At 34.3% G+C, this 26,846-nt stretch overlaps 1 long non-coding RNA gene across 2 annotated transcripts in view; it reads left to right on the top strand.

Moving 5' to 3' along the window:
- The window catches only part of LOC110260015 (uncharacterized), a 645,415-nt gene that overhangs the window by 245,513 nt on the left and 373,056 nt on the right, over positions 1–26,846 (top strand). Inside the window, exon 4 of one of the 2 annotated variants that reach the window (XR_014841968.1) lies at positions 1,486–1,524. The exons of the other annotated variant lie outside the window; for it this stretch is intronic. This is a non-coding gene — a long non-coding RNA (uncharacterized LOC110260015). The remainder of the gene's footprint in view (positions 1–1,485; positions 1,525–26,846) is intronic. 2 annotated transcript variants of the gene reach the window in all.

Below are 26,846 nucleotides of genomic sequence, written 5' to 3'. Positions count from 1 at the left end.
ACTTGGCAAAATATTATATGCATCATATAAGTTTAGCCATATTAACTTTAACATCTGTTATTTTATAGGTATTTATTGAATAGCATTCACTGATAATCCAGAAATTTCAGAAGTATTGAGCAAAGTGTTTCCTAGATTCTGATCTAGCTACATTTATCAGTCAGGCAGATAATGGTAGTATTTCACTTTGACTAGACCTTTAATGGGATGAACACTCTCAGATTCTTTTATTTACAAATTTTGCATTAGCTTAAGTAGTCACTGGATGTCAGCATTGTTTCACTAAAATCTGCTTGCCAGTATTATTTTTGACTAGCAAGTTTATAATTTTTAAGTATTATCAAAATTAGTACCTTACATTATTTTGATCTTAGAGACAAGAGAAAGAAGATATGTGACAAAAGACAAAAAGCCCCTTAGAGAAAGCATGATAGGTTATCTTTAAATAGCCAAATTTCTGTTAGGTATCCATCACTCCATTTGAGGCAGAATAAAGACGTAGTAACAAAAGGACTAATCCTTATTGCCAACAAAATGCCCACAGGTTGACCAACACAGATCTCCTCATAAGAAAATTGAGAGCAAGATGTCTTCTTTCCTTCCTTCCCTCCCTCCCTCCTTTCTTTCTTTCCTTCTTTCTGTCTGTCTGTCTGTCTGTCTTAGGGAAGTAGGGAGATAATTTGAATATTATTTTTAGCATATTCAATGATATTTTGATAAATTTTAATTGCAGCTTACCATATTTTTTATTTTAAAATATAAGAATATTTTTAAAACCGTAACACTCAATCTGTAGTTTTGCACATATAAACCACATGGTGATCACAATTTAGTGATTCAATAGTGACACCCATAGTTATTTTTTATTATATATGACTAATGAGAGCACAGTGGCATCCATGTAAAACCCATGTATTCAGCCATGCAATGATTAATTTGTTTTCATTTTACTGTAATTTGTACAAAAATCTCCCCAGTGGGAAATAAACACCACATGTCCTGCCATACATGACTCCCTTTATTCACTGTAGTTGGTGGATGAATACAGAGGTAAAAAGTACCTGAGAGCACTTAGAATATGTTCAGAGTGGAGCTTGTACCTGAAGAGAAAGAGTGTTGCAGCAACAGCTCTTGTCACAGCCACCAATGACAGAGCATGTGAACCAGGCTTGTAGATCTTCATATCATTAAATAAATGTAAAGTTTGAAGGTGCTAATTTGATGATACATTAACCAAAAAGCAAAGAACCAGTAACAGTTACCCCAAAGGATAAAGATATAATGGGTCAGGACAATGTTCCACTTATAGAAAAGGATCAGAATGAACCTGGATCATTCCCATATTTACATTGTTTAAAGCTTTAACGATTTCTTTCTTTTTTTTAATTTAAATATAGCCTATTTACAATGTCGTGTTAATTTCTGACATACAGCAAAATGATTCAGATATATATATATTTGTTTTCAAATTATTTTCCATTATAGGTTATTTCAGATATTGACTACAGTTCCTTGTGCTATACAGTAGGACCTTGTTTATCTGTTTTATATATAATAGCATGTTATCTGTTAATCCCAGTTTCCTAATTTATCCCTAGCCCTACTTCCCCCTTTGGTAACCATAAGTTTGTTTTCAATATCTGTGAGTCTATTTCTGTTTTATGAGTTCATTTGTATTATTTTTTTTAGATTCCACATATGTATGATATTATATGGTATTTGTCTTTCTGACTTGACATGCTAATCTCTAGGTCTATCCATGTAGGTGCAAATGTCATTATCTCATTTTTTTATGGTTGAGTATATTCCATTGAACATATAAACCATATCTTCCTTATCCATTCATTGTTGGTGGACACTTAGGTCACTTCCATGTCTTGACTATTGTAAATAGTGCTTCTATGAGCATTGGGTTGCATTTATCTTTTCATATTAAGAATTTTCTCTGGATATATGCCCTAGAGCTGGATCATATTGTAAGGATTTATCAACTTCTTAATGAAGGAAATCCAAAGTCCAGTTTCAGAAAACATTATATCCCCATTAAAATCAATTACACAAAAATTTGCGGAGAATGAAACATATATGTAAAAAAATAGTTTCTCACAAGTTTGTTTTTTATCATCTTAGATATCCACCTTTAGGATTCAACATGTTGCTGCCAAAGTGAACATGGAAAGTAAAGAATCTCATAAATCAGGGGTTCTCAAACCTTTCTGTCTTAGAATGTCTGTGCTCTTAAAAGTATGAAGAACTCTTGGAGTTCCCATCCCATTTGGTGTAGCAGAAATGAATCTGACTAGGAACCATAAGGTTGTGGGTGGGTTCGATACCTGGCCTCGCTCAGCGAGTTAAGGATCTGGTGTTGCCATGAGCTGTGGTGTAGGTCGCAGACGCAGCTCGTATCTGATGTTGCTATGGCTGTGGTGTAGGCTGGCAGCTGTAGCTCCCATTTAACCTTTCACCTGAGAACCTGCAGGTGTGACCCTAAAAAAAAAAAAAAGTGTTAACTCTAAAGAACATATGGTTGCATGAGTTTTATATATTGATATTTGCCAACTTAGAAATTAAAACTGAAAAATATTAGCAATAATAATTTATTTAACAAATTTTTATCAGTTAATATAGATAACATTTTAATGAAAATAACTATATTTCCAAATAAAAATATCAGTGAAAAGTGTGTTATTTTTTACATTTTTGCAAATCTATATAATATCTTGCTTATGAAAAGACAGCAGAATTCTCCTTTCTGCTTCTGCATTCAGTCACTCATGATGTGTTATTTTGGTTGATATATAGGAATAAAATCCTGCCTCACTCAGACATGTAACCAGAAAAGGGAGGAATATTTAGCCATTTAAGATAATTATAAGTGTTCTTCTTTCATACTATACCAAAGCTTGACAAGTAGTAGCTCATTAAAAGATAGCTGCAGTGTGGAATTCCAAACCATATAAGTAAACTTTTCCTATCCATTATACTAATAGGCATTGGTCTGTGTTGCACGTTGTATGGACTTTTAACCTATGCATGCTTGTGTAACATCACACATTGATCATTAAAAAAAAATTATTCATGGAGTAATACAGATTTTCCAAATGTTAACATATTTCATATAATATTAAAAAGCATTTGTTAATATAAGCATAGATCTCATCAGAAAAGTATTCATTGAGAAGTTCTCAAGCTTATAGTAGTGGACAAGTTTTTCATAAATTTGTTTCACTTAAAATCTCAACTTCTACCATTTCCCACAAATAAAATGTTCACTTCATTCACTTCTGAAATATCCTTGAAATAACCAAGACTGAATACCGTGATTTAAGTATAGATCATTCTTTCAATTTAAATGATGTTTTAAAAGAGCAGTTACTACCATGAGATACCACCTCACACCAGTCAGAACGGCCATCATTAATAAATCCACAAATAACAAGTGTTGGAGGGGCTGTGGAGAAAAGGGAACCCTCCTGCACTGCTGGTGGGAATGTAAACTGGTACAGCCACTATGGAGAACAGTTTGGAGATACCTTAGAAACCTATACATAGAACTTCCATATGACCCCGCAATCCCACTCTTGGGCATATATCCGGACAAAACTCTACTTCAAAGAGACACATGCACCCGCATGTTCATTGCAACACTATTCACAATAGCCAGGACATGGAAACAATCCAAATGTCCATCGACAGATGATTGGATTAGGAAGATGTGGTGTATATATACACAATGGAATACTACTCAGCCATAAAAAAGAATGACATAATGCCATTTGCAGCAACATGGATGGAACTAGAGAATCTCATCCTGAGTGAAATGAGCCAGAAAGACAAAGACAAATACCATATGATATCACTTATAACTGGAATCTAATATCCAGCACAAATGAACATCTCCTCAGAAAAGAAAATCCTGGACTTGGAGAAAAGACTTGTGGCTGCCTGATAGGAGAGGGAGGGAGTGGGAGGGATCGGGATCTTGGGGTTATCAGACACAATTTAGAATAGATTTACAAGGAGATCCTGCTGAGTAGCATTGAGAAGTATGTCTAGATACTCATGTTGAAACAGAACAAAGGGTGGGGAAAAAAAATGTAATTGTAATGTATACATGTAAGGATAACTTGATCCCCTTGCTGTACAGTGGGAAAATAAAAAAATAAAATAAAATAGAGACAACGGTTAAAAAAAAAAAAGAGCAGTTACTTCAGTTTGAAATTCAAATAATTGTGTAAGTTTTAGAGGGTTTTTTGTTGTTGTGGTTGTTTGTTTTCAAACAACCATATCTCATTGATATGTACCAAAAGTTCCTAATGTGGACATTTTTGTTGGCCATCTAAAGCTCTTTCTCCCAATCTATATGATTCAAATTAGGCCTAGTTAAATAGGGTGATATTTACAAAAATGACAGAGTAAGTTGCTCCAAAGCCCTGTCTCTCAACAGAAACATCAGACATCACAGACTCTATAGCCTACAGATCCTGAGAAAAGCACTGTTTGATCTTCCATGGGAGGAAAAAAAATTGCTAACTTTTGAATTAAAACCATTAGACTCAAAAAGTGCCTCATGAATATAATACTACTTAGCTCAAAATACCCCAGGGACGTAGATGTCAACTTACTTTATAGTATTTATTCATTTTTTGATGTTTATTTTTAAAAAATTTAGTGGAAAAATAATATTTAAAAAAGATATTTTAATCATCTAATGTGTGCTATATTAGGAAGGTAATGTTATTTAGATTATATTTTCACAAAGTCTATAATTTTAGTATTCTGAAAATAACAGTAAATGTATATAAACTATTTATAATTGTTTCATCCCCTTTGAAAATGTGTCAAACTGCGAAGAAATCACATGCTAAATCCTAGGGATCAGCACAAATAATCTCAATCCATTGGACCGAATTTATTTTGAAAATAAATAAACAAAAAAATTATCACACTATGATGTTGTGAAAGTAGTAAAATATAAGGATGAAGTAATTCTTGTAGAGTTTGTCCTTGTCAGGTAAAATATGCTTCGGTTCTGTATTATCCCATCTTATGTATGCTCTTAAATTATATCAAGTTCTAACAGACACTGACAAAAGCACTAACTTGTGAGAGTTCTGAGCCTCTTTCCCCTACCAAGTTATTTATTTTTCCAATAGTTCTCCTATTTGGAACTTTCTTTTATAATAGATTTTAAAACTAGTTGCTGCTAGTGTTGAAATTATCAATTTAAATATATCTGTATGTACTATATTAAAATCTGACTTGGTTTGTCAAGATTCATTTATATGTCTAGGAAAGAACATGATATAATAAACATGTAATTTAGTCTCTGAGGATGATTTTGTCTGAAACCTGTCTCCCCTTATTTACTAAACCTAAAAAAAAAAATAGTAAGCAAAAATATCAGAACTTAGAAACACAAATTATTCTAAGAAATAATTACATCTGTTTGATCTACACGATATCAGTAAATAATTTATGTCATATAGCAAATATTAATATGATAAATATTTACAAGTTTTTAAAAGAAATCATATGGCCCAGGAAGCTACTAATAGAATTTCATTTTCATTTTCTTTTTTTTCTTTTTATGACAGCACCTGCAGCATATGGAAATTTCCAGGCCAGGAGTCGAATCAGAGCTGCAGCTACAGCCTACAAAACAGTCATGGCAACATTTGATCCAAACCACATCTGTGACCTATGCTGCAGCTTACAGAAAAAGATCATAACCAAACTGAGCAAAGCCAGGGATTGAACCGGCAGCCTCACAGCAGCAATGTCTGGTTCTTAACCCACTGAGCCACAATGGGAACTCCCTAATAGAATTCTAAACTTCATTTTCACTATTTAAAAAAAAACGTAGAATGGAGTGGTCCTAAAAATTTTTGATAGTTCATTATCTCATTGAAATAAGTTTTACTTCTTTAAGCACCTCAATAAGGAATGCATAATGGTCTTTACTCTGTCATTACTAAGACTTGCTTACAACACATAACCTAATTTTGACAATTAGGGGGGCAATAGCACAGGACTTGGGAACAGAAATATCAACAAAGGAAATAGAGTTTGAAACCTCCTTTATGGGGAAAATAATTACAGAAGAGGGATAAAAATGCCAGTTGATAGCAGGATATGTAACCTCATGAGATCTCTTGTGAGAGTCCTCAGGCCTTGTGCTTACTCATGATAGAAGAACTCATAGTGGAAAGCTTTCTTTGACTTCTAACTATAGGAGTTCAAATTGTGTTATTTCAGATGCTCTAACAAATATTTCATAGTATTTTTGACAATAAGAAGATGGGGTAATGAAAAGGTTTAAAAAGTGGTGGCAATATAAATATTGGCAATATAGATATCTCCCTTTTGAGAGATGTGGTATTACTCTAATACCAGAATGCATAATTTATCTAGGTATTATAAATGAATAGGCAACCCAGCCACTGCTGCTCAGGTGGCTAGGGTATAGCAAAATGTGTATTTAACCAAATTTTAATGAACATGCTAATTGAGAACCTCTAGAGTTACTGAAGTGGAGAGCTGTGATAAAATTCAAATAGCTCAGATTCCCTGAAGGATAAGAGGATATTGGATTCTTTCATTAGAGAAATGATGCATGTAGGTATATTGATACCTTCAGACTCTTGATCTAATAGACCTGAATAGCCAGTAAAATCAACTGATTGGCCTTGGTGATTTGCAGTGCTGAGGGAAGTCATTTTCTAATCACGTCACTGTCACAGTCATGGTAGGAGAGGAAATGTAGCTAGGTGGAAAATGTTGAAAAAGTTCCTTTATTCCACTAATGCTTTCTTTTCTATCCATTTTCAAGAGATATCCAGAAATTGCTTACCTTACATAAGAAGGAATGAAATATATTTTTGCCATGCTGGCCAAAGGTATTTTAATATCCTGCTTATTGTCCTAATCTAATAAAGAAAAAAATGACTATAAACTCACTACCAGAGCTAAAGTTAATTACACTGATGATTTGGTATTGGCAAAAAAACAATTTCTAATGAAGAGTACCTCTTTTAAGTATTTAAATCTATATAACTCCCATTTTTTTTAAGATATAATTGACATTACTGTGTAAGTTTAAAGTGTATAGCATAGCGTTTTGACTTAAAGGGTGAAGTGATTATTACAACATGTAGTTAGCATCTATTGCTTCAAATAGATACAATAAAAAGAAATAGAACAAAGAAAAGTATTTTCCTGTGAAGAAAACTCAGGATTTACTCTCCTAACAACATTTATATATTTCACAGATGTTAACCATAGTCATCAGCAACAGTGCCTTCTTTTTTTTTTTTTTTTTTTTTCTTTTTAAGGCCACGCCTGTAGCATATAAAAGTTCCCAGGCTAGGGCTCAAATCCGAGCTGCAGCTCCTGGCCTATACCACAACCATAGCAACACCAGATCCAAGCTGCATTTGCGACCTATGCTGCAACTTGCGACAATGCTGGATCCTTAACCCAGGCCAGGGATCAACCCTGCACCCTCACGGACACTATGTTGGGTTCTTAACCCCCTGAGCTACAGCAGGAATCTCAGGTACAGTATATTTTTAACTGGAGAATATGATGGGCAATTTGATGTCTCTGGGTTGTCTGATAAATCAGATCAAAATAACAAAAGAAAAGTTGAATTTTTGTATTTTTATAAGATTAAAGGTATTGACTGTAGAGATATAAGCTATTTGGAGTTTCTGGTAAATTCCAGAAGGAGAGTAAAAACAGTGGCATTTGGAGTATGGCACTCAACAATTGACTGATCTATCTGCTAATTTACTTGCATTATGAAGACCATTACTGCAGTTTTACTGACTCTGTGAGCTGTGCAATTTGTTCTACTCCTTGTGTTGTCTTAGTTTCCTCATGCACAGAATGAGGAAAATGTACCCCCCCCAAGATCATTTTGAACAATTAATGAATATATGTGGAGAATTTTGAACGTTGACTGGTACCTAGGAAATGCTCAGTAATTTTGGAAATGCTCAATAACTATCAACTAATCTGTTTGTTTTGGGTCCATTAGTTGACAATGCATTCATCAGACATTCAGTAACTTAAATCAGGGATTCCAACAATATCCTGAGTGGTATCAGAAACCAAAAAAAAAAAAAAAAAAAAAAAAAAAGTCTGCTAAGAAAAAGCATTTCAAAAAATTTCACTGATTAAATATGAAGATAATATCTTCAGGAACATGAATAATGAAAAAGGGTGAATCCGAAGCTACGCATAGAGCTCATAGACATAATATAGCAAATGTCTTAGTTTGACTAAATCTCTAGACATTTTATCTCCAGAAATGAAGTATGAGGATCAGAGTAAAAAGAATTTCATTGTTTTGGAAGGTGGAGGGGCTAGGGAGTCAGTTTTATGGAAAAATAATTTACATATAATGAATATCTTTAGTGTATAGGTAACAGATTTAAAGTACATATTCAGATATAGAGCTGCCATCACATATTCCAGTTGTGCAAAAAGTCATTTGTGCCAGTCTATTCTCTTCACCCTTTGCCCTAGCACCCATTGATCATCTTTTTATCACTATAAGACTTGCTTCTTCCAGGATTTTATATAATCTAAATCATATACAATATAGTTTTGGATTTTGACTTTTTTTCACATAGCACAGAGTTTCTAAGCTTCATCCATGTATCACATAGGAATGAGTCTGTTTTACTCATTGCAATATTCCTTTAACTAAGAAGGGCTATGTCTTAAAAGACTCTAGACAATCATCCAACTGAGGTAAATATTCTCGAAGGAGAAAGAAACTGAAGGTTAAATCAATATATTACCCTATTGTGACATTCAACTCATATAAAAATAAAATTATCCCTGTAGTTCTTGCTGTGGCACAAAGGGATCAGCAACATCCTGGGAGTAGTGGGGCACAAGTTCTGTCCCTGACCTGGCACACCAGACTAAGGATCTGGCATTTCCGCACCTGCAGCCTAGGTGCAACTGTGACTAGGATCTGATCCCTGGCCCAGGAACCCCATATGCCACGAAGCAGCCAAAGAAGAAGAAATCATAATAAAATAAAATAATCCCCAGTTTCATTAACATACACACACACAAAATTGAGGACTACTGCAATATTCATTACTAGGTGCTATAGATGGGAGTTTGCAAAAATTTGTCTGAGCTGTATAGGTATATACTGTACATAAAAACACAATTGCTTAAGTGGACACAATCTGAAAGTGGTAACATTAAAAATCATTTATAAACTAATTGGAACTAAAATTGGTGCAAGATATATGCAGAAACAATGTGATTTCAGGGTATCATAATATTTTTTGAAAATTCCAATTTGCTATTATCATTTTAGTTTTATAAACTATTATATTTTAGAGAGAATAAAGAAATAAGAATGATTATCTTTTATGTGTGCATATATATTTACCACTTCTGGCATTATTCATTAGTTTATATAGATGCACATTTCCATCTGGTATTGTTCCTTTTTCCAGTATGTGAAGGTCTGAAGATTATGCATCCTCTCAGCTTGATTGTTTTATAGTCTTTATTTTCCCCTTATTTCTGAAACATTTTCACTGGTTAGATAATTCTATGTTGAGAGTATTCTTTCTTTCTTCCAGTACATTAAAGATGTTGTTCCATTGCTTTCTGGTTTTCATAGTTTCTGAGAAGTATGTTTTAACTTTCTTCTCTATGAGTAATGTTTATCCCCTTTTCATGGCTTCTTTTAAGAATTTTCTCTTTTATCACTGGTGTTCAGCAATTTGATCACAATTTGTCCTGATATGATTTATTTTATGTTTCTTTTGCTTGGGATTCATTTAACACCTTGGATGCATAGTTTTAAAGGTTAATCAGAATTGGAAAACTTCAACCATTCTTCTTTAAACAGTCACCATCACCACCCCTTGTTAGCCTGGTTGATACATTTCCACAGGTCATTAATATTTTTATTTATTTCCATTAATTTTTCTCTCCTTGGCTCGTATTCAGTTGTTTTTCTTCTTCTGTCTTCACATTATTCCTTTCTTTTGTACTGTTTAATTTTCTGCTAATCCCATCTACAGGTATTATACAAGTTATCTCTAAAATTTTAATTTACAACTTCAAAAAAAATCACCCATTTCTTTCTTCATTATGAGGCAATTTTCCTTTATATACTGAATATCTCAAAATATTTTACGGTAGCTGTATTAAGAACACTGTCTTCTAATCCTTTCATTTCTGGCATTTCTGTATTCATTTTAATTGACTTCTACCCTACCTCCAATTTCTGTATGAGTTATAGGTCATATTTTCTTGCTTCTTTTATCTGGTAATTTTTAATAGATGTTATACATGATGGTTTGCATGATTGCATATTGGATTTTGTTATAATACTTCAAAGAGTGTTGGATTTTTATGCATGCAGTTATTTTACTCCTGTATCAGTTTGATCCTTCTAAGTCTTGATTGTAAGCTTTGTTAAGCCAGTTTTAGAAGAGCATTTACTATATGGAATAAATTGCCCTAATATTTGCCCAAGATCTCAACTGCTTCTCTGTGGCACCATCATTTCTCTGCCAATCTGCCCCACAAACTTTAGCCATCTTGGTTTATTTAAGCTCAGACATATGTCCTCTCAACTCACACTTCATAGTTGTATTTCCATTTGGGTTTTCTTTTCCATCCCTGCTTTGCATCAAGGCAGACCGCAGTAAGCTTCAATGAGCATAGAAAATTTTATATTTGTTTCCTTCCAACACTGCCTCTTGCCTGCTATCTTAAAACATTTGTCCAGTTTTCTGGTTTTATGCAGCAGGAGGGCAGTTCCCATAGCAGTTAATCCTTCATTGGCAGAAGTAAAAGTCAAGACATTGTTTTCTGAAAGTTGTAGTTTTTTTAAATTAATGATCCTAAAGCCAATTCTGATTTTTAACTACTAAGATGAAACTGTGTATCTATAGGATTTTGTGTGATATTTTAGTTTTATAATTAGAAAATATCAATTTATTCTAATTATGAATATGTAACTTACATAAATATTACCCAAGGGAAATATTTGCAAAATAAAAATAATTATATGTGTAAATACAATTAGATATAACTACATATAATTGTATGTAACATAAATACAAATAAATACATATGTGTGTATATAGAGATACACACACACAAATATATATAAGTATTTATTTGGAAACTGAATTCTAGCCACTGGCTATAAAAGTCAGCATAGAAACAATTTGAGAAAGAATTACTAGGTAGAAAAGCAAAAATTTAATAATACTAATTAAAAATTACAGGAGTTCCCGTCGTGGCGCAGTGGTTAACGAATCCGACTAGGAACCATGAGGTTGCGGGTTCGATCCCTGCCCTTGCTCAGTGGGTTAACGATCTGGCGTTGCCGTGAGCTGTGGTGTAGGTTGCAGACGCGGCTCGGATCCTGTGTTGCTGTGGCTCTGGCGTAGGCCGGTGGCTGCAGCTCCGATTGGACCCCTAGCCTGGGAACCTCCATATGCCGCGGGAGCGGCCCAAAGAAATAGCAAAAAGACAAAAAAAAAAAAAAAAAAAAAAAATTACAGTCGCTCTGTTTTATTTTTATTGAAGTATAATTAATTTAGTTTATGTCAATTTCTGCTGTATAGCATAGTGACCCACACACACACACACACACACACACACATATACATTATTTTTCTTATACTATCCTCTATCAAGTTCTGTCCCAAGTGATTGGATATAGTTCCCTGTGCTGTACAGTAGGAGTTTACTGTTTATCCATTCTAAATGTAATAGTTTGCATCTACCAAACCCAAACTCCCCATCCATCCTGCAATTACTCTTAAATCATCCAGTAAGTAAATAATAAAGGCCTAAATTCAATTTGAAAGAAAAACTCTTAGTAAAATTAGAGCCTATAATTTTTTATTTAATGGTATATGGATGTTTTATAAATCACATCCTGCATATGTTGAGTATTATATATGAGGCATTATACAACACAGAGAGGGAGCACTTAGGTAACAAGATGGTCTCCTGCACTTATGTAGATAAACCTGCAAACATAAATGCTCCAGGCTTATGTTTATTATCTATTTTAGTCTTGGTTTGTGGAAAGATAGATATGCTTATAGTAATTTTGATGTGATTCTCACTCTTCCAAACATCATCGTCTATAATTGCTCACATGCTCACATGTAGGCGAAGCTTTAGGGCTTATAATCCCTGACTTGGAAAAATTTGCTAATTTTTTTGCCTCATGTCCTAAGTGTTCTGATTTTTTTTTCTATGTCTTGTACATTAGTGAATGTTGTTTAGTTAACCACATATGGCATTCTAGAGTGAGAGGACCCAAGAAGAGCACTGTTAGCTTATAGTAGGTAAGTCAAAGATTATTGTCTCTTAGTTTCACCATCTCTATTGTTGTGTATGGGCTACAATTTTCAAGATAAATTTTAATGGCCATTTTGACTCTATTTTGTGTCTATTCCATGCCTTTTAAAATATTTAAATGTTTCCTCTTTTGTACTGGAAAATGCAGTACATACATAAAAAGTACACAAAATATAAATGAACAGTTCAGCAAATTATCACAAAGCAGACAGACACACACACAGCACTAACTCAGGTTAAATATGGAACATTGTTAGAAAATAGAATGTTATTTATAATCCTTTCCAATATTGTCCTGTTCTTTATCCCACCAAAATCTAACATTGACTCTACTTTAATAGTATGCTACATGGAATCACATAATAAGCATGTTTTGTGTCTGCATTTTTGCTCAACATTGTAAGATTTGTCCTGTTGATCTTTGCTTTAACAGAAACTTCCTAGCTATACTTATATCATTATTCATCTGGATGTTTAAAATTATTTTTTCATGTTTGAAAATACGTGCTTCTCTTTTATTTACTACACTTTAGTCACAAAATCATCATAAAGCCCTTACTAACAAACTTTATAAGGCACAGTTTATTCTACAGTACCTCTCTATACTACAACATTAAGAAAAAAGCCATTAATTAAACTATGAAATACTGGGTTCAGATCACTTAAATTTTTGTCATAAATATTTCTTCTTGACATATTCATACATTGATGTTTTATGATATATCATGTTTGTGCATAAAATGAAAAGTTTTGTTAAGTGTAACAAATATTAAGGTGTTCCTAATTTCTTAATAGGCAGAATTGTATGCTTCTTAATTTTTAAACTTAGGGTTAACCATAGTCAAAGGGGGAGTTCTCGTCATGGCTCAGCGGTTAATGAACCCAACTAGCATCCATGAGGACACGGGTTCAATCCCTGGCCTCGCTCAGTGGGTTAAGAATCTAGTGTCGCCATAAGCTGTGGTGTAGGTCGCAGACGTGGCTTAGATCCCGCCTTGCTGTGGCTCTAGAGTAGTCCAGCAGCTACAGCTCCAATTCGACCCCTAGCCTGGGAACCTCCATATGCCGCCAGTGCAGCCCAAAAAGACAAAAAGAAAAACAACTATAGTCAGAGTGTTTTCATGCAGGATCAGAGTCTCTCTTGCTCATACATTTTGTATGTAACATTTCTTCAGAGAGTGTATACTGCCATTGTACTACAAGTTTAGATGCTGAGACTTTCTTGATCTCTCAAGATAATCTCTGATGCATTCAGAAAACAGCCAGTATTTGTATTTTTTCATAACTGCTTTTTGGTTTTTAAATTAACAAAAAAATTTTGTGGTTCAGCTACTTCATGTTCTACAAGATCAAGGAGTTCCCTTGTGGCACAGTAGGTTAAGGATCCAGCATTGTTACTGCTGAAGCTCAGGTCCTTGCTCTAGCCCAGGTTCAGTCCCTGAACCTGGAACTTCCACATGACACAGTTATGGCCAAAGCAAAATTTATTTCTTTATTTTTTATTTATTTTTTATATTACTCAATGAATTTATTACATTTATAGTTGTACAATAATCATCACAATCCAATTTTATAGCATTTCCATTTTTTTAAAGACTAAAAAAACCAACAAGATGAACATGTCACATGATTGTAACTATATCTGTCTCCTGACCAGTATCACTTATAAAATACCTTTAATTGAAAGGAGCATCCTGATTTCATAGAGTTTTAAAAAATGAAATAAAAGTTCATCTTAGAACCAATGAAATATGATTGAACTGACTTAAAGTATATGGAAGTAAAGGGATACTCATGTTATGGTTTGAGAGTTTCTCAGATGTCTATAATGGTAAAGTAAGTCTCCAAGTTATTTACAGTGGCTCCAGTTTTATCAAATTAGCTCAAGGCTTTGCATTCTTTGAATGTTTAAAATTATGTAAAAAGTCTATATAAATATATAATTAAAATTTTTATCTTAAGTTTGTCTAAATAGCAGATTAATCATGCAGCAAAATGTGATATAAAGGATAAGGCTCTAGAAAGCAAGAATTGATTTCTAGTGTTAGAGTTTTCTGTATTTAAAAACATTTCTTATCCTTACCAAGATGTATCTTTAATATAAGGACAGCAACAATATCTACCTCACAAATTTGTTAGATGATCAAAAGAAGCAATCCATGTAAAGGGCTTAACTATGGTGACTGTCTATTAAGCAGTTATGTATACTGGCCATTATTAGATATGTGATCTTGAGCAAATAACTTCCCTTCTCTGAGCCTCAAATTCATTTTTTGCAAAACAAGAATGATAATAATTTGTAAGTTATTTTCACTATTTGCAAGACTTTTTAAAAATGATTTTAATCTTTAGGTAGTTTTTGATTTTATGGTGGTGGTTATTGCTATGATATAGCAGAATCTACATGTGAGGAAAGAGTGCTATAATGCTTTAAATATTTTTTTTCCCTTAGAAACAACTTGGAGAAGTCACCATATGAGAGGTGGAGGGTACCATGTTAAATATTTTATGAAGCATGATAAAAAATATTAATTTTTTAGAGGTTGTCCTGAAAATGGGTGGCTCCTCCTGAAACTGGCTGAGCAAAGAAATAAAAATATTACTTAATATTTTGAAATGTTGAGTTTTAGAGACATGTAAAAATTTCTGATATGTATGGCTATATCTCAAAGTTGCACTGTTTTATTTCTTTAAGAAATATAACAAAGAATATAAGCTAGTAGGACTCTAGTGAATAAATTTGTATCATATTTAGCTATTTGTCTGAAAAAGACACTTTCCCATCCCCTACCAATTAATTAATTGAGAAGGTGAGATTTTTCTAAGCACTAACCACACCTCCTCTTTATCATCTTTTTATGCTAATCTCTGATGCAAATTCAGTGTCATACTACTTATCATTACAACCCAGCTTTAGCATAGAATGAGAATTTAAAGGATTTGGGGTATTAGAGAAGCTTCCAAAGCAAGTAAAATTTTGCTCTTATAAGGCTTTTTTTGTGTAAACTCTCTTCAAAAGTTGAAATGGTTCAAAATAGGGCCTTGAATTCAATACAGTAATATCTTTAGCATCATATGTGAATAATCTGTTTTAAGAAAATAATTTTCCATATAACTGAGGCTTATTGGTTTAAATGCCAACATCTTTCAATGTTACGTATTTTTGGCTGAGAATTTCTTTGTATTATATTATATGCTTGCTGGCTTTTAAAGATATTTTATAGATTATCATCAACCTTTTCTTAATGACTTCAATAACTAATTACTTCTCTTTTATTCTCTGCCCTTCCATGGGCATTTTCTTTGGACACTTTTTATTTCTTTTTTCCCTCTATTCTTCCTTTTGTCAGTGTCTTTGGTTCTTATATCTAGCTCTGTTGGTGTACTGCTTCTAATTAGGTGTGGCTTGGGAGAGCAGATTATTATATTGATTATGATTATATATTAAATCAATTTGGACAAAAATATGCAAACCACTGAGGTCATTATTAGGTGATTAATAAAGATGTATAAGACATACTACCTGAGACAGAAATCTTTGGCTACACCATGAATATGTGTACACTGTAATTTCAGCATTGTTCTATTCTCCTAGGTGATATTAAATTGAATAGAGTTTTACTACTAGGAAATATATATTTTAGTGGGAAGCTAGAGAATAAATCAGTAACTATAACTGAAAGTGATAAATACTATCGCTGTGATGTGGCCAGGGAAGAAGCTTGAATTTAGGTTAAAACGTGTTAAATATTAACATTTGCTGTGATTGTATTTAGCAGTTCATAGTTTTTATTTTACTTGATTGTTTTAGTTTATTTGTTGCTTGTTTGATATGTTCCAGAGTATTAAGTTTGCCAGAAAACTAGTTTGGAGATAAACAGGCTGCTACTCCTCAGACTATTCAAATCAAATTTTTCTTGTTCTGTTGGTAAAATTTGATTGTGTTGTGTGTGTGTGGTTCAACAATGATGCCCCTGAAAGTTATCCCTCTTCATCCTTGAACATAACTAAAATATTTAATTATACGGAAATGCATTAGGGAGATCAATTGTCAAATTTAACTCGAGAATTATTGAATTTTTGGGGAGTTTCTGTCATGGTGCAGCAGAAACGAATCCAACTAGCATCCATGAGGATGCAGGTTTTATCCCTGCCCTCGCTCAGTGGGTTAAGGATCCAGCGTTGCCCTGAGCAGTGGTGTAGGTCGCAGACATGGCTTGAATCCCATGTTGATGTGGCTGTGGCATAGGCCAGCAGCTACAACTCCGATTCAACTCCTAGCCTGGGAACCTCCATATGCAGCAGATGCAGCCCTAAAAAGACCAAATAAATAAATAAATAAATAAATAAATAAATAAAGGAATTATTGAGTTTTTTGAAAGTAATGAAATTTTGCATAAGCAGGGCATAGCTTTATACTTTGGGGTTCTATATAACTATAAATCATTTATAAATTTAGCCCTAGTAATGTGCCATAATAATAATCTATTCTAAAATACAATTAAGTAAAATCATGATTTGTAATTAGCTAATAAGATGCCAGTCAGGGGAATGCAATCTCACTGATGTGAAAGATTTCTCTATTAAATCATACAATGTAATAATGGAATTTTAGACCTGAATACTATATTTTATAAATAAATTTATTATAAAATTATTATAGTATGTATAGCCAATAATAATTTTGATCAAAAAGACCTGCAAATAACCTTACCTGTCCATACCTGTATTTTACAATAATAATATAATACTGTAAAATTTAAAATTTTGCAGTATTTTTTGCCTCTTCCAGCTATTCCAATCAATTACATTCCTAAAGTATATTGAACCCCCAAATTTTAAAGTTTCTCCGAAGGAACAAGCTTTCTTGCATCAGAAAACTTATGTGAAGTTCTAGCCCAGTTTCTAACAAATTGTAATAACTCAATTACAATTTGAGTTAATTTTTTCGATTAATGTCTTTAATAACACAGAAACAGTAATGGTACCTATAGATATCCATTGACAAAATTTAAATTAAAAACAAAGGAAAGGTAAACTAAACTAAATTTATTATTAGACCATATACTTGGTTTTCAAATACACAATTTTGCATTAGTTTAGCAAAATTTAGTTTGGTTTTATGTAGCTCATCAGTGATATCCTTGAATTAAAGCCCTTGTTATCCTTAATATAAACTAAAATAGTAAATGTCCTAGTATAGAGCAAGCATTCTCAACAAGGGCTATATTATCCCCAAGGGAGCAAAAACTGGTTCCTGGGATGAGGGAGAGGCAAAAATTTTTAGCTATTAAAATAATCTGTAGCCCTCAAAAGGACCACAGCACATAAATAGATCTGTATTTATGTGGATCTGCGGCACTGAACTTTCACGGGGCATATTAGGTAGAGAAAATGTCTAAAATGGCACCTTTGATAAGTGAGGTGATGATAAAAATGTAGAGAAATGCTGGTATTGAAGAAAGACCTCTGGAATTTGTCAGCGGCTCAGCCTTATCATAATCCTATAAATTAGGGAACCAATTACATTTTTTTACATTAGTTTATTAATTCAACATGCATTTATTTAATGCCCACATTTTACTGTGTACTGGCAACATAGCTTTGACATGAATAGCAAAGGTGCCTACTCTTTTGGAGCTTACAATTTAGTAAGGAAGACAGAAAATACATACCTAAACAAATGTATAATTACTTATGAGGACTGTAATTTTAAAATGTGCTAAATTACTTTGAAGAGTTATAATTTATTTTATTTATTGAATTAAAATTTAGTTATTGACTACTTTCTAGGTGCCAGCCACTGAGCTAGATATTAAGTAAACGCAGTTATGTTTCTGTCTTCATAGATCTTACAGGCTAGTGGAAAAGACAGACATTAAATCATTTAAAAATTTACCTTTGCCATGGCTTCTATTTGTTCTCCACTGTTTATTCTTTCTTGCCACTGTATTAATTGGTCAAATGACTGCCAATCCTAGCTACATTTCCCAGCCTCTCTCTCAGTTAGGTGTGTGACTATATAGTTATGTATTGTCCAATAGAAGACAGTGTAAATAGTGTGTATTATACTCCTTACCTCAACCTCCTTTCCTTCCCCTTATCTGGTGGTTTGATACTGGTGGAAAACTGAGCTGTTTTAAACTTAAAGGTTAAAAAAAAAAAAAATACATGATGAAGGGTCTGCAGAGGCTCTGCTCTGGGCACAGAACCATCACTTCTGGACTGTTTTGGGAATGAGATCGAATTCTGCCTCATTCAAGCTACTGAATCTTGGTATCATGTTTTTGATATTATTCGTTTGTTTACCAGCAGTTTAGCTTTTATACTAATTAATACAAGTGCACAGATGTACACCGTGTTAAATGTTATAAAGAATAGAACATGAAGCTTAAGCAGGATGGATAGCAGGAAGCAACTGTTTAGGATTAAGTGGTTGGTGATGGCTGCTCTGAGAGAATACATTTAGTCTGGCAATTTCAAGAATAGAAATTAGTCATGCTAAGAAATGAGGAATGGTGCATGATTGGGATATGCAGAGTTCGTGCGGGAGTAAAAACTGGAGGCATTTTAGGAATGCCTTAGAAGTCAAATATAGCTAGAACATAGAAATAAAGTGCCAGGTCAGTGAAGGCGAAGGCTGGAGAGAGACCACGTACATCTCATAAGGCATTTGCATTTACTCTAAGTAACAGTGGCAAGCAGAAGAATGTCATGGATCTTATAGCCATTTTATAACATAAAGAGGTCTTAACATAAAGAGATCCCTGACATTTGAACTGTAGAAAATATGCATTCATTAGAAACAAAATGGAAGTGAAAAGACTCAGGGAGTTTTTCAAGGTAGGTTGGAAATGATAGTAACTTTTTAAGCCTCTTTATACCAGATGATGTGTGAAAAGTCCCCATCTGGAAGGCTTGAATCTTTTAAAATATTGGAAGACTCCTTTAAAAATATTGACCTTGTTTCTCTTTTGATCCATCTTGAATGTGATATCCACTTTCACTTGCTGATACATGACTTCCTCTGAGTACTTACCTGGTTTTGCCAACATTATAACAGTGTCATTCTGATTAACATTCTTTAAGTTTTTGGTTTTCCTTATGTGTTTTTCCAAATCAAATAACTCTTCAAGGTATCAGGATCTGTTAAACCTATTGTCTACAACCAACATGCACTGAAAACATGCAAGAAGGGAATTGCTTATAGCTCCAGTATCTTTTATTTTAGAGACTGTAATATCCCATTACTATCAAGAAAAGCAAAAGCTCATTTATTTTGTAATTATGTTCTAATGTTCCTTTATTTTACCCCAATCTACACCACATGGTAGAAAGCATTCTAATAATATATATCTGAAATTTTATGTGTTCCAGTGATATTAAACTCCATTTAAAGCTCTTCCTAGGAATGGTATGTAAGTCCTTCAAGAACTCCAGGGGTCAGAATATTTAATTCTATAATCTCAGTTTTACATTAGATCCTTTTACGACTAGGAAGGTGGTTCATCTTCGCTTGTAACAGATTGATTGTCTGGAAGTTCCAAATTTTCATATTCAGAGTGTCACGTTAAAACTACGGATATTTTCTGTAGTTCACCAATCTAATTAACATGATCAGTCAGCTGAACAAATCCTCACACTAGCAAGTCTATTGTTAGGGGCATTTCAGGCTTTTTTCGATTAACGTCTTTAATAACACAGAAACAGTGATCATGATCTTTAGAGAAAGGTAATAAAGAATTGTAACTGAAGAAGAATAGTCCTGTCAGTTCCTCCTCTGCAGTCTATATATGAAAAATTAAAACAAGAGTGTCAGCAAATAATTAATGGAACTTTGGCTTCTCAGGACAGACTAAGCAGGATTTTCCCCTGAATTTTCTCAGATATGTTTTATGACTAGTATCATGACGTTACTGTAAATATTCTTCTCATTGTTTATTTTATTTTGTATGTGAGACAAATTTAAATGGATACTGAACAGTACTAAGTGCACAAAGATTGATCTATAAGTTTAATTTTTAAATTTTTGAACTATTAATTCATCATTACCTATTAGCTCTGTGAATGTGTGCATAGTTACTATTTTCATACTGACAGAAGTGGATTAGATACATGAGAGTTAGTAAGATAGCATTCAATGGGTTAGAATGCATATCCTAAGCAGAGTAAGCCTGAATGTACATAAGTTGCAAAAATTGGGGATATAAAGAATATCAGTTGACCGTTGTTAAAATTTGAATTTTTTTTCTTCTCTGTGATTCCGTCAAACCTACTAAATTCCCTGTTTTCTGTAGTCTTAGTGTCAGTTTTATGCTGACCTACATATACGTATTTTATAAAGCCTTGAATCTGGCTGCTGGTCCAGGCTTGGCCTTTCTTGGTTTCTCTGGGGCTCCAACATTCACCTAATTGTTTAAATTGGTGCTTAGTATGACATTATTTTTCTTTTCTTGCAACCAAAATTGTGATTCTTTAATATATAATTAGAGTCTATAAATTGTAAGATAAGCAGAATTGTCAAGAGTCTTAAGTAGGGATCAAATGAGTCAACAAGATTGTCTAGCGGCCTTTGCCTCTTTTTTTTCCTTTTTTTTTAATTGAGGTGTAATTGATTTATGAAGCTCAGGGGTACAATGCAGTGATTCAAAATATAAATACTCCATTTATACTTATAAAATATCGGCTATATTCCCTGTGCTGTATAATATATCCTTGCAGGTTACGTATTTTATACACTTTAGTGTGCATCTCCTAATCTTCCACCCCTTTTTTGCCCCTCTTTCTCCCTCTCCCCACTGGTAATCAATAGCTCATTTTCTGTGAATCTGTTTCTTTTTATTATATTCACTAGTTTGTTTTATTTTTTTGGATTCCACAAATAGGTGGTAACATAGTATTTGTCTTTAAATTTTATTTATCTTTTTATGTTGTGTGATGTATATGATATATTAATATATGATATATTAATATAGTCTCCACGTGTTTGTTTTTTTGCAGACTTTTTCTTGTTGTTGACTTCCAGTCATATAGCGTTGAAAAAGATGCTTGATATGATTTCAATTTTCTTAAAGTTACCGAGGTTGGATTTGTAGCCCAGGATGTGATCAATCTTAGAGAATGTTCCATGTGCACTTGAGAAGAATGTGTATTCTGTTGCTTTTGGATGGAATGTCCTATAAATATGTATTAAGTCCATCTAGTTTAATGCATCCTTCAGGGCCTGTGTTTCCTTACTGATTTTCTGTCTGGTTGATCTGTCCATTGCTGTAAGTGGGGTGTTAAATTCCCCCACTGTTACTGTGTTACTGTTGATTTCTCCTTTTAAGGTTGTTAGCAGTTGCCTTATATATTGTGGTGAATCTATGTTGGGTGCGTAGGTATTTAAAATGGTTATATCTTCTTCTTGGATTGATCCTTTGATCATTATGTGATGACCTTCTCTGTCCCTTAAAATATTCTTCATTTTAAAGTCTATTTTGTCTGATATGAGTATTGCGACTCTAGTTTTCTTTTGATCCCTGTTTGTATTAAATATTTTCTTCCATCCTCTCACTTTCAATTTGTATGTGTCCCTAGAAGTGAAGTAGATCTCTTGAAGACAGCATATATATGGGTCTTGTTTTTGAATCCATTCAGCCAGTCTATGTCTTTTGGTTGGGGCATTTAGTCCATTACATTTAAGGTAATTATTGATACGTATGTTCTTATTGCCATTTTCTTAATTGCCTTGGAATTGTTTTCGTTGCTCTTTTTTCTTTCCTTCTTCTCTTGTTTCCTCCTCTTCTGGTTTGATGACCATCTAGAGTGTTGTATTTGAGTTGATTTTTCTTTGTTTGTGTATCAATTGTAGGTTTTTGGTTTGCAGTTATTCTGAAGATTTGATGTAAGAGTCTATATGTATATGAGATTGTTTTAAGTTGTTGGTCTCTTAATTGCAAGTTTATCTCTGGTGTCCTGCATTTTGTACCCACCTCTTCTCATGATGTCTGATTTTGGTGGTATAATTGTGCATGGATGATTTCATATCTTTACTGTATATATACCTTTACTGGTGAGCCTTGTCATTTGCGGTATTTTTGTTTCTTGTTTCTGTCTTTTCTTTTCTGCCTAGAGAAGTTCCTTTAGTATGTATTGTAAGGCTGGTTTAGTGTTGCTGAATTCGTTCAACTTTTGCTTATCTGTGAAGGTTTTCATTTCTCCTTCAAATCTGAATGAGAGCCTTGCTGGGTAGAGTATTCTTGGTTGGAGGTTTTTTCCTGCCATCACATTAAGTATATCATGCCACTCCCTTCTGGCCTGCAGAGTTTCTGCTGAAAAATCTGCTGATAACCCTATTGGGGTTCCCTTGTATGTCATTTGTTTCTTTTCCCTAGCTGCTTTCAAGATTTTCTCTTTGTCTTTAATTTTGGTCAGTTTGATTATTATGTGTCTTGGGGTTTTCCTCCTTGGGTTTATTTTATATGGTACTCATTGTGCTTCCTGGATTTGAGTGAGTGATTCCTTTCCCATGTCAGGGAAATTTTCGGCTATTATCTCTTGGAGTATTTTTTCTGTCCCCTTCTCTCTCTCTTCTCCTTCTGGCACCCCTATAATACGGATGTTGGTGAGGTTAACGTTGTTGCTAGAGTTCTCTGAGACTCTCTTCATTTGTTTTCAATTGTTTTTCTCTTTTCTGTTCTGCATCCATAATTTCTCCTAATCTGTTTTCCACCTCCCTTATTTGTTCTTCTGCCTCCTGTATCTGCTGTTAGCTGTTTCTAGTGCATTTTTTCTTTCAGTTATTGTATTTTGCATCTCTTCTTGTTTAAGTTTTATATCGTGTATCTCTTTGCTCAGTGTTTCCTGTAAGTGATCCATCTTTGCCTCCAGTTTATTTCCAATGTCTTGCATCATCTTCAGCATCAACAGTCTAAAGTCTTTTTCCTGGAGGCTAAGAATCTCCTCATGGCTTAGCTGATTTTATGGGGTTTCTCCTTTCTCCCTCATCTGAGTTATAGTTCTCTGTCTTTTCATTTTTATAGGTTTTTGGTGTGGTGAACTTTTTACAGATAATAGAGCTGTAGCCTCTCTTACTTCTGGTGTCTGCCCCCCTTGTGGCTGAAGTCGGTATGGGGGGCTTGGTGTAGGCTTCCTGATGGGAGGGGCTGATGCCTGCCCCCCGGTAGGTGGAGCTGATTCTAATCCCTCTGGTGGGTGGGGCTTAGTCTCTGGATGAGATTAGAGGCAGCTGTGTGCCTGAGGGGTCTTTAGGTAGCCTGTTTCCTGAGGGGTGGGGCTGTGATCCCACCTGGATTGTTGTTTGCCCTGGGGCTTCTCAGCGCTGATGGCTGGGCCAGATGTTCCCAAAATGGCCACCTCCAGAGATCCAGAGAAAAGCACTGTTGCTGAAGATTCCTGAGAGCTTTGCTTTCAATTTCCTTTCCTTACAACAAGCCACATTCACCCCTGTTTTCCCAGGATGTCCTCCAAGAACTGCAGTCAGGTTTGACCCAGATTCCCATGGAGACTTTGCTGTGCCCTGGGACCCAGAGCACATGAAAGTCCGTGTGTATGCCTTTTAAGAATGGGGTCTCCATTTGCCCCAGTCCCGTGGAGCTCCTGTGCAAAAACTCTACTGGGCTTCAATGCCAGATGCTCCAGGGGCTCTTTCTTCCAGTGCCAGTTCCCCACACATGAGAGTTTGATGTGGGGCTCAGAACTCTCACTCCTGTAGGTGAGTGTCTGTGAACCAGTTTCCAGTCTGAGGGGCTTCCCACCGGCGAGGTATAGGGTTGTTTATATCACGAAATTGCCTCTCCTACCTCTTGAGATAGCTTCCTCTTTTTCTTCGGAAGTAGGATATCTTTTTTAAGGTTTCTGGTCCATTTGGGTGGGGATTGCTCAGCTTTTAGTTGTGACTTTTGTTGTTTTTAGCAGCGAAGTTGAGCTCCAGTCCTACTATTCCACCATCTTAATCCCCAGGAACTCTAAATCATTTTTTATATCATTTAAATGGCTATTCATGCCTCTCTGTTGACCACTCACTGGGGGATTGTTGACTGGAAGATGAAAGGCCTATGATATATTAATATAGTGAGGCCCACATGTAGTTTCTAAAAGTATATGACAAACAGAGAATGGCTTACATTTTAAAAAATAAATGCATGAAATAAAATATGATAAGTTCAGGGAATGAAGATGAAATAATACCATGAAGGGAAAAGGGTAGTGTAAATTAAGAATCGTTATCTTCTCTGAATCCTCTAACTCTTGACTGTTTCCCTTGTTTAGGGCTTTGTATGAAATTCCTAATATTTTCCTTTATGTGTATGGTCTTTTATACCTAATGACCTTCCATTCTTTTTGATAGCAGGATATGTAGTCTATTCCTCTCTGCTTAAGATTTAAACATTTAGGTGTTTGCACACCATTTATTAACTGAGTATAAGTCAGAATAGTCTGTTATACTGCTGTACAAATGATCTAAAATTACAGTTGCTCACAAAAGGTTTATTTCTAGGTAACGTTATGTATCTATTGGGGTGAGCTGTGAATTTGTTTTATATAGATTTTGCCAAAGAGGGGAAATGTATGTATATGAGAAACCTTCTGAAGGCTCTTAAACATTTTATTCAGAGCTGCCATTTGTTACTTATCTTCACATTTCATTAAATTAAGCAAGACATTGGCAAATATGATGTCAGTGTGTCTAGGAAGTAGAGTCCACTCATAGGAGGGTACTTAAAGGGAGAAAAATAAGAATTATGACAAAAAGGTAATACCACATACCATAAATTAAATGAGCTGAAACCAATGACTTAAGTTCTCCAATTTGCAGAATTGGTATAAGATGTAAAATGCAAGCAGTGATAAGTATGAAAACATCCAACACAATGCCTGGCATGTTGTGGCATATCAATAAAGATATTTTCCCTTCTAAACTTTTCGTTCCAAGTAATTCCGTCTTCTTAGACACTCAAAATTATTTAAGACAATAATGATAGTTACACCTCTTTCATATACATGAACCCACACCCATCCACATCCACACACACATACAAATATGTGTGCATATATATATACATATATATATGTATATGCATAAACATATCTGTATATGACTAAATAATACCACACCTTGGTCGACTGGGTCCTATCCTATATCAAAAATAATTAAATATTTTCTGAGCCTATGTGATCACTTTCCAATAAGTTACAAATTGTTGGAGTTCCCCTTGGTGGTGCAATGCAATCGACTCTGTCTCTGCAGTGCCAGGACTCAGGTTCTATCCCTGGTCTAGCACACTGGGTTAAAGGATCCTGAGTTGTCAAGTCTGTGGCATAGGTCACAGCTCGGATCTGATCCCTGGCCCTGAGACTTCCTATGCCACGAGGCAGCCAAAAATGAAAAAAAAAAAAAAAAAAAAATACAAATTGAAGTCATAGGTGTTTCTTAAAAATGAAAGCTGTTTTAAAAAGCTTATATTTTGCCACTTCATTAGGGAATGCAGTTCAAAAAAGCAAGTGAGAAGAAAGGAGTTTGTCGAGAAAGTTGTTGGCTTATTACTGACTACTGCTTAAAATCAAGCTCAAATTATGACTTGATGTCGCAGAATTGCCTTTTTGAGACTCCCAGGAATACTGTTCCTTCTCAGGAAGTCTACCCCAAAAGATGAAAGGAGAATAATTTATCCATCACATCCTCTTCCCACTAGTCAAAAATTTTCCCACAACTACTAATTCACCTTTGTTTCCATGTTGTTCATCTGTCAATATCATTCAGATATTCTGGAAGCTTATGCTTCAGCAGCAAATAGCAAAACCTCAGTGAAGGAGGTGAACGTCACTGGATCAAGGCTTAAGATTGAGGTGCTGTTGAAATTTTCTTCATGAAATTGGTTGCTCTGGCAGTAGTTAGACTGAGTCCACTCACAGTGCTATCATGACAACTGTGCAAAACAATGGCCAAAGATGTCAACAACAGATGAGGTTAAAAATGTCTGACATGGCATAAATAAGATGACATTATGATTTGTTCTCCAAAAGAAGTCTTTTGAGAGTCAAGTGGGAGTGCTATTCACAATTACACCTAGAAAACAGACATAATCCAGAGCAGCCTAAGATAAATTGGCCATCGTGGTCACCTAATAGCCTAAAAGGCTTATGTAAATATGCTCTGTACTAAAACAAACAAACAAACAAACAAAAATACCACTTTCAGGAAATCAAGAATGTTGTATGGACAAAAATTGTAAAATAGGAGGCTTCCCAGATTTACATTGCAGTGATACCACAATACAAAAGTACACTTACCCTTGCTTAAGGGTGTTGCTATGATTACACAAAATGATATGAAACATCCAGTTAAACTCAGTATTTAGAATTCAGAAGTAATTGAATTAGAGATACATGCAGGTCATTCCTACTTATGATTTTAACTTTTAATTTTCTGTATGTTTAAATATTAATAATTCCATTGGCAATATGATTAT

This window comes from Sus scrofa, chromosome 3 (genome assembly GCF_054392235.1).
Source record: "Sus scrofa isolate SSC_HxYL_T2T_F1_AM1 chromosome 3, Sscrofa_HxYL_maternal_Yorkshire_Landrace_v2.0, whole genome shotgun sequence".
Classification (NCBI taxonomy): Eukaryota; Metazoa; Chordata; class Mammalia; order Artiodactyla; family Suidae; genus Sus; species Sus scrofa.
This window is presented reverse-complemented; position numbering and strand designations above follow the sequence as displayed.